Below are 15,311 nucleotides of genomic sequence, written 5' to 3'. Positions count from 1 at the left end.
AGCTAGGAACTACAACTCAATACTCTCCCCATCTTTTAACAAGAAATTCACATCCTGCTATATCTTTCCCAACATTCATGAGCAGGAGGAATATATAGCCATAGCTTGTCTGAGGCAGCTACAGCAGGGGTTCTCAGACTTTTGTACTGGTGACCCCTTTCACATTGCAAGCCTCTGAGTGCGACCCCCTTATAAATTAAAAACACATTTTTATATATTTAACACTATTATAAATGCTGGAGGTAAAGCGGGGTTTGTGGTGGAGGCTGACAGCTCACGACCCCCCATGTAATAACCTTGTGACTCCCTGAGGGGTCCCGACCCCCAGTTTGAGAACCTCTGAGCTACAGACTTCCTAAGCATTGTTTCACAATACTCAGTGCATCCTCCAGGGTGTTTTTTTCCCCCAATACATTTTACTATTTGGTTCTCTGTTTGATACATTTAAAACTGCAGCAGTGCAGCTGCATCACAGCAGCTGCGCCACTACAGTGCTTCAGTGAAGACACTGCCTACACTGACAGGAAGGGTTCCCCTATCAACGTAGGTGCTCTAACTCCCCAAGAGGCAGTAGGTAAGTCGACAGGAGAATTCTAGCACTGTCTACAGCAGAGGTTAGGTTAGTTGAACTGCTTAACTCTTGTGTGTTGATTTTTTTACACCCCTGAGCAACACAGTTATACCGACCTAATTTTCTAGGGTAGATCAGACCTAACACAGGACTGCTAGCTTTCCTTCCCTAAACTTGGAATTGGTCTTCAGAAAAAGCTCAGCAGGGATGTCTGGTTGAGTATGGCTCTCCTCTCTGTTGAGGTAGAAAAAAAAAAAACAGAGGTAACATCAGGAAACAGAGCATTCTCCTGATGCCAGCAAGCCAATGGCCTGTGCTCACCGCTGCCAGGCTGCAGCTTCTGCATTTATTAATTGACAAATAAAACTTGCAGAATTTTGCAAACTTTTAAAATATTGTGCACAGAATTTAATTTTTTGGCATAGAATGCCCTCAGGAGCAATATTGGGATAACAGGAAACAAAATGTACAAAGCAGCTAAAGGTGCAATAAGACATGGAAGGACTGACGTAGAAATACCCTGAGTAAACAGGAATTCAAAAGCAAAAAAACTGGATTAATGAAAAAAGAAGATGAGTTTTTGAATTGTCCCCTAGAGTTGAGGATTATGGCCATTGTGGCTTAAACAAAAATCTTTTTTGAATAAAATAGACATCCTATAAGGTGGAAGAAACAATAGATCATCTTTTATGGGTCTGCAAGGGCTCTGATAAAGAAAGGGAAAAGCTTTTTGAGGCATTTGAACATCTTAATGTAAATTTTTTTACCCTCATTTAGTAAAAACATGGAGCATTATTACAAAGGTGCTGTTACATTACCTCAAAGACACAGGGCAGAGTGAGAGGACATAAATCACTAAGTATTGCAGAATTATAGCTGGTAGCAGCTATAGACTATTCAGTCAAGTCTGCTTCACAATAAAAAAGAAAAAGGAAGGGGCTGCAGAGGAAGCAGTCTGTAGTCACTCCCTGGGAGGAGGGAGGCCAGAATATAAAAGCAGAGAAGTAGGAAGGAGTCTAGGGAAACAGCAACCGGGTCTGGATGCAAGCAGACCCATAGTTGCAGACACAGGGTCCCTGAACTGGAACCTGGCGTAGTGGGCAGGCCTGGGTTCCCCTACCAGCTGCTGCAGAAGTGGCACAGACCAGGCAGTAGAGCCGAAGATTGCCTGGCACAGTCATCCAATGGGACTTTGATACCCTGGAAGGGGAGGAGTGTACAGCGACCTGGCCAGAGGACTGAGTCATGAAGGAATACCCTGAATCCCAGAAAGAGAGAAAGACGCACACAATGGAGCAAGGAAAGAGGCGCCAAACTGGAGTGGAGCTAATCCCCAGTAGTAACCACAAGGAGGCACCCCAGCAGTGACTGTACCCCATGACACAAACTTGCTGCAGATCACTCTAGAAGCCATGTCGGGAGGAAGCAGGCCCAAGAAGAGTTAGAAGCATTATGCCTCTGTGGTAGGGTTGCCAACTTTCTAACTGCTGAAAACCGAACACCCTTGCCCACCCCCTGCCCCACCTATTCCCCCGAGGCCCTGCCCCCACTCATTCCTCTCCCCCCTTCCTCCGTCGCTCGCTCTCCACCTCCCCCTCCGCGCTCACTCCCCCCTCTCCCGGGACTCATCTGCTGCCTGCAGACCCAGGTTGGGAGGAGCTGATGCGGAGCCTGCCTGCCCGCCCAACTGGGCTGGGGGGAGGAGGGGGTCGGTCCCTATAGCAAGGGGCCAGGGCCAGGGCAACTGGGGCAGAGCGAGGCAGGGGGTGGACAGGACGCCCCCACCCCCACCAGCCAGCTGGAGAGGATGGAGCCAGGTTCTCTCAATCTGTAGCTGAGAAGAGAGTAGTTCCTCCAGGGTCCAGCCGCAGCTGGTGCTCTTGCCACCCTCCAGTGGCAGAGGCTGGTTACTGCAGGTAACCGGACTTTTAGCATCCAGTCAGCAGGTTCCCTTTTCGACTGGAAGTCCTGGTTGAAAGCCGGACACCTGGCAACCCTACTCCGTGGTCTAGTCAATTCAGTTTTGTACCAAAAAAACAAGCTATTTTGGTTGAGGGTGATATTTTACAGAAATGTAGCTATAGCATTAAAACCTAGCCTAGTGCAGACATATTAAAGGTGCTTATGCTTTTATAGCTTATTCCCAGGGCCATCCCTAAGAGAGCGTGGGGCCGGAGCAGAAGTGACAAAGTGACCCATCACTTCCAGGACCACCCACGTCGGCCAATCGCGCCAGCCCATGGGACCCCACCAAAGCGCAGGGCCCAGAGCGGTCTCCCCGATTCGCAGTACCATAGGGACGGCTCTGTTATTCCCCAACATTTAGTTTTTAATATAGTTTTACTTTTGAATGTACAAATTTGCTCTACAAGTCACTGAAGCGCACACAGAACTCCATGATGCCAATTGCATCTGAAGTCTCAAAGCACTCAATCAGCATGCATTATGCAATATCTACCACAAAGGGGTATCAGTGTATTTTTGAGCTGGGGAAACTGAGGCAGGGATGTGAAGTGACTTCTGATTATCACAAAACATGCCACTGACAGAGTCAGAAATAGAATCAAAATAAACAAATGGCTTGTCTTTATTTCTGAGTTAATATGAAGTGTACTTCAAGAGTTAACATTATACTGAGCTATAGAAAAGAGCTAGCCTGAGCACAAATGTTGGGTAAGCAAGCATAAATCACAGGTCACATTAGAACTCAATATGGGTAAAGCCTAAGAGGACTGCAGTGTTTGGAGCAAAGGAATCTATGGTAGTAACATAATACTGGGAACAGGTATCTTTCTGCTTCCATGGTTTAAGAGGTTCTGCAAAAAGCAGATTTCTTAAATTCTCAATCTCTAAATCTAATCAGAAGTAAACAGAGTTTGAGGAGTTTCTTTAACTGTATTTAAGGCATGCTACATACCAATTACTAGCTCGCATGATACCAAAACACATTCTAATCTTTTTAAAAATACCACAAAGAAAGCAATTACCAATTTTATAAATTAAGACTGTAGAGAGGATACCAACTAGAACTTTTTTCTAAAAGTACAGATTGCTTTTAGATTACAGTCATTACTGATTGCCTGAACGTTTGGGCACCACCCAACTCTTTGTATAAACAAGCATCTGCACAAACTGTCAAAATTTCCACTGGTTTAAAACACATCGGCCTCCAGGGATTAAGATCTAGACAATAGTATGAATTTTCTGTAACCGAAGTCAGCACAATCCAAAAGATAGCTGAGATTTTGGGATAAAATAGACACTAATTAACACCTTATTTAATGAACATAAAATCTCTGCATTTTAAACAGCATCACATTAACTACAAATAAGCCAAAATACTCTATTTTTTGTCACAGGGTGAGAAGTAAATATCTGTCAAAGATTAAAAATTGATTAAGAGATACCAAAGACCACACGTAAATGTTCTCTTATGAAGGTGAAGCAATTGCTAGGGGATGTGGAATGCCAAGGTTAGAAGTTATTTTAAATTACTCAACATGAAGGACTGTCAAGGAACGGAATTAAGTGCCCTGGTTTTGAGTGATTATCAGAGGCCAAACTGATCTTAATGCAATTGCCTTTGATATCTAGAAAAGAGTTGAGAACTATACTCCATGAGCCAGTAAAGGCTATAGTGATCATTAGGGCACTACCAAATTCACGACCATGAAAAACACATCACAAACCGTGAAATCTGGTCTTTTGTGTGCTTTTACCCTATACCAGGGATCGGCAACCTTTGGCACGTGGCGGGCCGGGCCAGTTTGTTTTCCTGCCGCGTCCGCAGGTTCACCACTCCAGGCCAATGGGGGCTGCAGGAAGCAGTGCGGGCCAAATGCCCTCCCCCACCCCCCCAACACACACCCACCAAAATGAACAAGTCAACAAGCCAACCAACTGGCAAAACAAAACCCCATGAAGCCCTTTTTTTTAACTCTGAAAAGAGAGATGAGCCAGAGACTCCATGAAGTCCAGTAAGAACTTTGCTATTGACTTTATGTAGAAGGCATTGATAGTGTAATGCTGCAGTCCATTCTCAGAGTAAGATAAGATATCATGTCTCTAAAAATCCTTAGTGCATACAAGATTGCCCTTGTCAGAATATTTACATGCAACTGCTCTTGAGCATCTGTTTCACATGTGAGCATTCCAAAGCCACAACGGAACTGAAGCTATTACAATCCTACCATTTTGCAGTTAGACAGAGAGAGAGCCACGACGAAGAAAGGAAAATTATTTTTCTAATCCCTTTTTAAGTCCACACTGAACATTAACAAATTAAGAGTATGATTTGGGGATACCACCTTCATTCCATAAGAAAATTCTCAACTCCCTATTGCTATATTTACACAGTGGTCTTTCCTCAGATATTCAGATAATTATGATCTCACTTCAATGTATTATTTATCCTAATTACCTATACACCAACCTTATGATTCTTTTCTGATCGTGACTAAGAAGTTGCCTCATTCGACAGCAACCTTTACGATAATACATTCACAGGTGCTGGAAAGAGGGGAGGTGCCGCACCACCTGGCTTGAAGTTGTGTCCATCGTATACAGGGTTTACAGTTTGGTTCTGTGGCTCTCAGCGCACACACGCGCACACACACGGGCGCACACACATGAATTGTTCCAGCACTCCTGAATAGATTAATCAGTCTTTGCAAAAGATGCAAACATCCTCAAACTATTCCAACTTACAGATCACTTCAATTGGGAAATTGAGTTTAGCTAATGGTATTCTTCTGCATGCAAGTACAACAATAAATAGTTTAGTGTTTGCAAGCATTCCACAGAGTAAGGATACATAATGGATTAACTGGCCATTCTGAATCTGAAAAATATAAGTATATTTTCCTCTTATGTGTTAGCCTTCTTGCTTCAACAAATTAACTTACAGCTCCATGTGTTTAATTTTAAAAATATTTCTTTACAACTTGACCACTGAACTCACGAAAGAAGAAAATTAGTGCCTGGTAAACAAACAACCTTCTTCACAGCTGTTTTAAAAGTTAGGAAGGAAACTGCAGCAATTTTATTTAAATTGACAAAAAAAGATTATTTTCCTGTGTAAATAAAAGCAGACAATAGTTCAAGAATGTTTAGCTGTACCTTTGCTTCTATTTTATACTGCCTCCTTTTGTTTTCACAGAACGGAAGTATAGAGCAGTTTAAACTAAAGTATACCATTACTTGAGGCTGCAGCTGCCAAACAGGAATCTGTTTCATCGAGATTGACTGCGATTTTTATATACAAAAGATGTAATCATAATTTTAAGGTCACCCAGTTCTACTAGAACTAATGAATTTGTAAACATTAATTTGAACAATAAAAACTTTAGAGTTAAAATGTTATCACTATTTACAGTGTACTTTTTTTTTTTTTTAAACTCTTACTGATATGTCTACTTAGATCAGTCATGGCCAAAACCCTTCATTTAAAACCCAAATGGTGTTTTCTCCTGCTCAGCAGCTTCTTTTATACTGAATTAAAATTAACCCAATAGCATTCAAATAAAGAGGTTCTCTTCTGTTCCCCAAAAGAGTGGAGGAAAAATATAAGCAGTATAATTTTAAAAAATAGTCTTAATTTTAAAAATACAGAAGTATTTATGAAAAAATTTATTGAATTGAACAACTATAGCTGTATAGTATTCGTTTTCCATTTTTTGAAGTTTTTTAGTTTATCATCTTCTCCATTTTCCAGTTTATACACAGATTGCATAAAAATGAATGCTTCTCTTTTAATTTAGACACTGACATTTTAAAAGTATGATATGAACAGACTGTCAGGATCCACCCTTTGACCAATTAACATAAATCATAGCTTAGCAGCTAAAAACATATTTCCAATCTGTATGGTCTCCCACCAGTCTTCCCAGTTCCTCTGACTAGTCAGCTTGGGACAAAACAAACTTTAATCAATCAGGTATTTTTTTTAGCAAAAGAAGATCAGCTAAAATGTGTAATGACTACCTGCCAACGATAGCTGTACCAATAAAGTTGTTTTTTAGATCCAAAGTTAAATTTTAAAAAGCGAGATGCCTACAAAGTGCATTTGATTTACTGAGTTTAAAGTGAAGGGTGGGATTTCAAAACATGCCTATGCAATTTAGTAACTTTCAATGAATCATAGAATCTCAGGGTTGGAAGGGACCTCAGGAGGTCATCTAGTCCAACCCCCTGCTCAAAGCAGGACCAAACCCAACTAACTCATCCCAGCCAGGGCTTTGTCAAGCCTGACCTTAAAAACCTCTAAGGAAGGAGATTCCACCACCTCCCTAGGTAACCCATTCCAGTTCTTCACCACCCTACTAGTGAAAAAGTTTTTCCTAATATCCAACCTAAACCTCCCCCTCTGCAACTTGAGACCATTACTCCTTGTTCTGTCATCTTCTACCACTGAGAACAGTCTAGATCCATCCTCTTTGGAACCCCCTTTCAGGTAGTTGAAAGCAGCTATCAAATCCCCCCTCATTCTTCTCTTCTGCAGACTAAACAATCCCAGTTCCCTCAGCCTCTCCTCATAAGTCATGTGCTTCAGCCCCCTAATCATTTTTGTTGCCCTCCACTGGACTCTCTCCAATTTATCCACATCCTTCTTGTAGTGTGGGGCCCAAAACTCGACACAGTACTCCAAATGAGGCCTCACCAGTGCTGAGTAGAGGGGAATGATCACATCCCTTGATCTGCTGGAAATGCCCCTACTTATACAACCCAAAATGCCATTAGCCTTCTTGGCAACAAGGGCACACTGTTGACTCATATTCAGCGTTTCGTCCACCGTAACTCCTAGGTCCTTTTCTGCAGAACTGCTGCCCAGCCATTCGGTCCCTAGTCTGTAGCAGTGCATGGGATTCTTCCATCCTAAGTGCAGGACTATGCTGCCTGTGCTCCTAAAAATCACTTAAATCCTTTCGAAAAAATCCCATCCAAATTGAGTTGTCATAGTCTCTTACCAGGTATTTTAATCACAGGCTAAATGGAGTAACAAGCAGCATATTAAAACAGCAGAAAATTAACTACTATGTTATATCTAAGCCAGGAAAGAAATTATAAAATCACTTGATTTACAGCCTTAAAACATCCCCAAACAAAATAACTTTTACCTTACAAGTTAAGGTTACTTGTATGTATTTCCTAGAACACTTGCTAAAAATTCAGACAATTACCAGTTAAGCCAAGATTCACCCCATGCCAACCTCAACTCACATATCCTATCTCCTAACAAAATACCCCAAAACTCAGTCTCTTCATCTTTCCAAACATCACAATAAGCACTGGTGTTTGAAGGGCTCCCCATAGCACTGCTGCCTAGTGCAATAAGGAGCACTTAATGCACTTGGTACCCTGGGAGCACTTTCCACCCCACTTACTTGGAGCAGATACTCTGGCTCCCCGCTGCATAAAACACTAATCGATAACCCTCCAAAAACACCAATCCCTTGGCAAGGGAGACACTGGGCTCTCCTGACTAACCTAAATCTCTCATGCACCCAGGCTCTCTACCCAACAGACAAGCAGGGGCAGCAGGTTTGTAGAAATTCTGGTGGTGCCCAGAACGCCCAGAGCCCACCCCACCCCCAAACTCCACCACCTACCTGCCTAAGGCTCTGGGAGGGAGTTGGGGTCGGGGGAGGAGGTCTGGGGTGCAGGCCCTGGGCTCTTGGAGGGAGTTTGGGGACAGGAGGGGGTGCAGGCTCTGGGAGGGAGTTTGGGGGCCAGGGGGTGGGAAAGGAGTGGGGGTGCGGACTCGGAGGAGGTGGGGGTGCAGCACTTAGCTGGGGCTCCTAGGCAGGGCAGGCCGGGGGGCCTCCATGTGCTGCTACCCCCAGGCACTGCTCCCGCAGCTTCCTATTGACTGCAGGGGCGCTTCGGGAGGGACACAGACCCACCCCACCCAGGGCCACAGGGAGAGGCCGGCAGCCACGTGGAGTGAGCAGGCAGGTAGCCACTCAGCTCCGCTGTGCTGCCAGTGGTGAGTGGGTGCCCCAGGCTGTTTTAAATGGCCTGGGGAAAATGCGGGGGGTGGGGGGGGAGGGCAGACGCCCAGGGGCGGAAGGAGAGACCAGTGCTGGAGCTGGGCCTGTGGTGCTAGGAACTAGGAATATTCCTGGTGCCCAGGCACCATGGGCCCATAGAACTTGCCTCCCATGCAGACAAGTATTCTCCTATTCTCAGTCCTTCACATGGATGTCTCCTTCCCACTCCCAAAAGACTTGCTCACCATGAACCCACCCACGTCTGATTACTTGATGAATAAGAGCACACCATGGAGAATGGGGACTAGCAGGGATGTAGATAATATGAGAATCTCATATGGGGACTTTGAGGAAGGATGGGCAACTTTGAAGAGCAGAAGAATGACAGTATTATTGGAGTAATTTCCATCATGAGGCACAGGAATGTTGATAACTAAACTTCTTCCTAGACCCAGTCCCATAATCTAGGTCAGGGTGAAAAAGGTCACCATTATTACCCAGCCAGTGTCAATGTCACCAACTTCCATGGCTATAATTACATCCATCAATTTTTCTTTATTGAGATGTATTAGAATAAACGACAATGAATTAGAAAGAACAACACTGGAGAGCAGTTAGACAAATACCTGTTAGGGATGGTCTAGGTAATACTTAATCCTGCCATGAGGGGACTGGACTTTGAGATATCATAAGTGCATACGCATGCAAGACTGGAGTTTCTTTGCACATTAGTCTCTGAAGACACACACACCTTGTGCCTCCTCTTGCTCCCATCTGACGGCATGAAGAGTACGATGGTCATGACCCTCCCTCAGTTCCCCTGCAATTCAAAGCCCATGTTAGCTGGGGACTCCAAAAAGCAGGGATATAGGGAGGGTCTACATTGACTACATCATCTACAAGAACCACAGTCACATCAGAGTAAGTACTCTCTGAGTATGCTACTGTAGGTCACCAGCAAAACAAAGTGCTCCCTGGGTGGTAGGAGTCCAGCCATATCAAACAACTGTAGCATTGCCCTCCCAAACTCACTCTCTCTAGGCTGCCATGTCAAAGTCAGAATGTTTAACAGAAATCAGTGGAGTCACTCCCCAGCCTTACACATCTGAGACTGGAATGTTCCTGTGGCAGGCAGTAGATGCAGCCTGTACCCTGTGGAATATGTCAATGTTTGGAGGAAGAGGCTTGCCAGCCAAATGATAGCAAGCGTGCCAGAAACAGCCATAAAGAAGTGAGGAGACAATTAAAAAGTCTTGGCGCTATTAAAGTAATGTAGCACAGCTTTGGCAACATACAGTGTGTGCAGTTTCCTCATTCCAAGCATCAAGTGCAGCTCAAGGAAGAAAACTGGCAAGGTTATCAACTGGCTCAAGTGAAAGTCCGAGAGGACCTTGAGGTGGAACTTGGGGTGTAATTTTAACACCACCTTGTCCTTATGGCTGGTCTGCCTTATACATCCTTCAATGAGAGCTTGGAGCTCAATGACTCCAAGCTGAAGCGATGGCCACCAAAAAGACTATTTTGATGGTAAGGTGATGTACTCAGCATTTGGTCAGTGGTCCAGAGGAGACATAAGATACAAGAAGACAAAGCTGAGATTCCACAAGCGAGTCAGGTCTGTACCCAAAGGGTAAGTATGAAAGAAGCTTGTAAGGAATTTTGAAACTAATGTGTGTGAGAAGATTGAGTGTGACTATACCAGGCAAAGACATGCCAATGTTGCTGCAAGGTGGTCTTAAGAGTAAAGGCCAGTTCAGTATGCTGTCAAGAATCTTCAGTATCAGTGCCTCTACTGGATCTATTGTTTTGGTCTGCTTATATGTAAAACAATTTTCCATTTGTAGGAGAAAGTCTTCTTGGTGGAAGATGTCTTCCTTCGGATAACAATTTTCTGAATCTATAGGGCACAGTCTATTGATAGCACTCAACCAGCCAACATCTAAGCTATAAGGCATAACATCGGATTTTGGTTCTAGGATATTATGGGATGACTGAGCAGATCGGGAGGTGTAGAGGAAATTGCATGGACCTCACTCGTAGGCCTGGTAGCCAAAGCTGTCATGGCCAGTAAGAAGCTATCAGGATGATCACAGTTCTATCCTATTTGATCTTGCATACTATTCTGGGGATCAATGACGTCTGAGAATACCAAAGGAAGGCAGCATCTGGTAATGAGTGCTAACTCACACCTCCTGTTAAGCAGAACATGTCTTTTACAGATCACACCAAATGCATCTATCACAGCAGTCCCCCAGTGACACAATATTAGCTCTGTGACAGACCATTTCAATGATAATTCCTGACTGGTCACTGCATGCCTACTTAAGATGTCTTCTATGTCATTCCTGGACACTGGCAGGTGTAAAACCATGTGGCTTCCTGGCAAAGAGGATGATCAAGTGTCTACTTTTTTGTTTCTATTGTGCATTAATAAAATTTGGACATCAAATCCTAATAAAGAAAATAGGAAGGAGCACAAACTATGGCAAGTAAAATGTAAAAGTATAATTAGGCAGGCCAACAAAGAATTTGAAGTAACTTTCTAAATATGCAAGAACTAACAGTAAAATCGTTTTCAAGTATATCAGAAGCAGGAAGTTTGCCAACAGGCAGTGGGGGCCACTAGATGACAAATGTATTAAAAAGAGCACTCACGGAAGGTCAGGCCATTGCAGAGGAGCTAAATTAATTCTTTTGCTTCAGTCTTCACTGCAGAGGATGTGGGGGAGATACTCCACATCACAGCTATTTTTTCTGGGCAACAAAACTGAAGTAGTGTCCCAAATTGATGCATCAATAGAAGTTTTAGAACAAACTGATAAACTAAATGGTATTAAGTGACAAGGTCCAGATAGTATTCAAACAAGAGTTATGAAGGAACTCAAATGTGAAACTGCATCTCTGAAATCAGTCTCTAAACCAGATGACTGGATGATAGCTAACATAACGCTGATTTTAAAAAGGGGATCCAGAGGAGATCATAGCAGTTCCAGGCCAGAAAGCCTACCTTCAGTACCGGCCAAACTGGCAGAAACTATAGAAAGAACAGAATTATACACATATATAAACACAATTTGTTGGAGATGTGTTGAGACATTGCACCCCATAATGCTTTATAGAAATATGCATATGAATGTAAATATGACATCACCGGAATATGTTTTATGCTACATATGCCACGCAACATATCTTTACAAAGGTTATGTTTTACCGAATGTATTCATCCTATTTGTATGCATGTATCATTTTTTTATCTAAAGTTTGAGCGTTGGCTCTATGCTTGTATTTAAAGTGTTTGTTGTAGGAAGCACAAGACAGATTTGATCAACATAGTGTGAAGGGGTTATTTAAGTAATTGGGAGTACTTAACAATGAACATTGAAAAATGCCAATCCACATCTGAGCTTTCCTGGGAACATTCAAACTAACATGTAAACAATGGCATCAGCCTGTAAAGAACTGAGTCATGCATGTGACTTGCCCATGTGATTCCAAAATTCCATCTTGTAGCTTTGATTCTGCATAGGAGAACACAGGGGGTTTCCACCCACAAGAGAGACTATATAAGGCCCTGGGAAACCCCTCCATTTTGTCTTCAGCTGGCTCAAGAGATAGCCTCTCCACCCCAAAGAGATGCCTGAAAGAAACTGGAACCAAGGACAGTAATTATAGGGGTGTGAGTGATTGCTGGACCCAGACTAGGAGGAAGTGTAGTCTGTAAAAGAAGCTTATTGGAACATCTCTGAGGGAGAGATTTACCTGCATTTAGTTTCTTACTATATTAGTCTTAGACTTGCATGTTTTATTTTATTTTGCTTGGTAACTTACTTTGTTCTGTCTGTTATTATTTGGAACCACTTAAATCCTACTTTTTATATTTAATAAAATAACTTTTTACTTATTAATTATTAATTAACCCAGAGCAAGTAATTAATTCCTGAGGGATTAAACAGCTGTGCATATATCTCTATCAGTGTTTAGAGAGGGTGAACAATTTATGAGTTTATCCTGTATAAGAGTAAAACAGATTTATAGAGAGTAAAATGGATTTGGGGTTTGGATCCCATTGGGAACTGGGTATCTGGGTGTTGGAGACAGGAGCACTTCTTAAACTGTTTTCAGTTAAGCCTACAGCTTTTAGGGGACATGGTTCAGACATGGGCTTGTGTTTGTAGCAGGCTAGTGTGTCTGGCTCAACAAGGCAAGGTACTAAAGTCCCAAGCTGCCAGGGAAAACAGGCTCAGAGGTAGTCCCAGCACATCAGGTGGTAGTTCCAAGGGGGTTTCTGTGACCCAACCCATCACAAGTGTGAACCCAGCTTTTGTAAAGGGAAGTCATGCTGCACCAACCTATTTGAATTATTTCAGGGAATCAGCAAGCACACAGATAAGAGTGATCCAGTTGACATAGTGTACTTGTGTTAGGGTTCCCTCCCCACTCTGAACTCTAGAGTACAGACGTGGGAACCCACATGAAAGACCCCCAAGCTTATTTTTACCAGCTTAGATTAAAAACTTCCCCAAGGCACAAATTCATTCTTGTTTTTGGAACGGTATTGCTGCCACCACCAAGTGAGTTAGACAAAGATTTAGGAAAAGGACCACTTGGAGTTCCTGTTTCCCCAAAATATCCCCCCAAACCCCTTCACCCCCTTTTTTGGGGAGGCTTGAGAGCAAACAAGGTGAGCACAGACAAGCCCTTTGCACTTTTAGGACACTAAAAACCAATCAGGTTTTTAAAAGCAGAACTTTATTATAAAGAAAAAGTAAAAGAACCCCTCTGTAAAATCAGGATGGAAGGTAATTTTACAGGATAATCAGATTTAAAACACAGAGGATTTCCCTCTGGGCAAAACTTTAAGGTTAAAAAAAACAAAACCAGGAATAAACCTCCCTCTTAACCTAGGGAAAATTTACAAGCTAAAACAAAAAGATAATCCAACACTTTTTTTTTTTTACACTACTAACAATTTGTAATCTTAGATGTTTAGTTCAGGTATGGCTTTAGGAGATGTATTTTTCCTGTCCTGATTCCTCGCTATCCCAGAGAGAACACACAAAGAGCACAAACCAAAGCCTTCCACCCACAGATTTGGAAGTATTTTCTCCCCTTATTGGTCCTTTTAGTCAGGTGCCAACCAGGTTATTTGAGCTTCTTAACCCTTTACAGGTAAAGGAAGGATTTTATGCTACCCTTAGCTGTATGTTCATGACAACTTGGATTTTCAGAAAGCATTTCACAGGGTCCCTCACCAAAGGCTCTTAAAGGAATCTAAGTAGCCACAGGATAAGAGGAAAGGTCCTCTCATGGATCAGTAATTGCTTGAAAGATAGGAAACTAAGAGTAGGATAAATGGTCAGTTTTTACAATGAAGAGGTGAACAGCAGAGTTCCCCAAGGATCCATGCTGAGACCTGTCCTGTTCCACATATTATTTGGAAAAGGGGGTGAAACAGCAAAGTTTGCAGATGATACAATATCATTCAAGAGTTAAGTCCAAAGGAGTTACAGAGGGATCTCAAAAGTGGGTGACTGGGTGATAAAATGTCAGATAAAATTCAATGCTGATAAGTGCAGAGTGATGCACACACTGGAATCCCCATTACACATTGTGACATTACACCCCATATTCTTTATGAAAATATGCTTATGATATGAATATGGCATAACAGATATATTTTATGCAAGATGGGTCTTGAAAAGTAATCACCGCAAAGGTTATTGACCATGTAACAATTACAACTATGTGTATATTTGGGAGACACCCACCAGACAACAGGCTATCAGCATTGATGGGCCATTAGGAAGAAACAATAAGACTGACTATACTAATCTCTCCCCTTCCTGAGAGGCATCCTGGGATGTAGCTGTGACACTACTAGGTCAGGTCCTGTCACGTGGTGCTAAAACACTATCTTGGACTTCTAGTAATTTTCCACTAAAAGGAGGGGGAGGTCAAGACTGGGAAACAAAAGATTCCTGCCTTATGTAAATCTTATTTAAGGATGGGGAATAAGGCAAACAGGGCTCTTCTCCGTTGCCTTCCTGCCCAAAAAAGACAGACTGCTGAAAGTACCTGAAGTGACAAAGGAACTGAGCAGTGGGAAAGGCAAGGGCTGAGTTCAGACTAAGACAGGAGTCTAGTCTGTAAAGACAAATAACTGGAACTCTTAGCTACAGAAATTCGGCAACTTGCCTGAAACAACATTTAGGGTGAGAAATTACTTCTTGAAACCAGTCTCTTAAAGATCTTAAGCTTAGTATGAGTGTTTTGTTTTATTTGCTTGGTGTTCTGCTTGCTATCCTTTATAATCACTTCAAATAGACCTTTTATAGTTAAACTTATTTCTTGTTTATAACATAACGCAGATTGTGTAGTTGTGGGGGTGGGGGTTAAGAAGTTGTGCATCTCTCTCTCCACATTGAGGAAGAGGGTGAATTTTTATGACCTTCTGCTGTGCAGATCATTCTATACAGCTCAAGACAATATTATTTGGGGTTTACATCTCCACAGTGGGTATGCACGTTAGTGCTGGGTCAATCCTCTTACACAGATCTGACTGCAGTCTGACTGGGTCCGGGCAGGAGTAGGGGTGCTCTGGCTGCGTCTGGGTCCAGGCTGCCCCAGCTGTGTTTGGCCCAGGGTAGGGGCCCCTCCCCCAGTCAGTCCCCAGGCAGGTTCCCTGAGTGCCTGCACAGCGCTAACAGGGAACTTAGGTGGACACTATTCTTGAATATCATCACTTTTTTTAT

General features: G+C 42.8%; 1 protein-coding gene across 1 annotated transcript in view; it reads right to left on the bottom strand.

The window, feature by feature from the left end:
* The window catches only part of DOCK9 (dedicator of cytokinesis 9), a 309,382-nt gene that overhangs the window by 243,224 nt on the left and 50,847 nt on the right, over positions 1–15,311 (bottom strand). The gene's annotated exons all lie outside the window — the stretch shown is intronic.

The sequence above is a fragment of the Mauremys mutica genome, chromosome 1, assembly GCF_020497125.1.
Source record: "Mauremys mutica isolate MM-2020 ecotype Southern chromosome 1, ASM2049712v1, whole genome shotgun sequence".
In the NCBI taxonomy this organism is placed as follows: domain Eukaryota; kingdom Metazoa; phylum Chordata; order Testudines; family Geoemydidae; genus Mauremys; species Mauremys mutica.
This window is presented reverse-complemented; position numbering and strand designations above follow the sequence as displayed.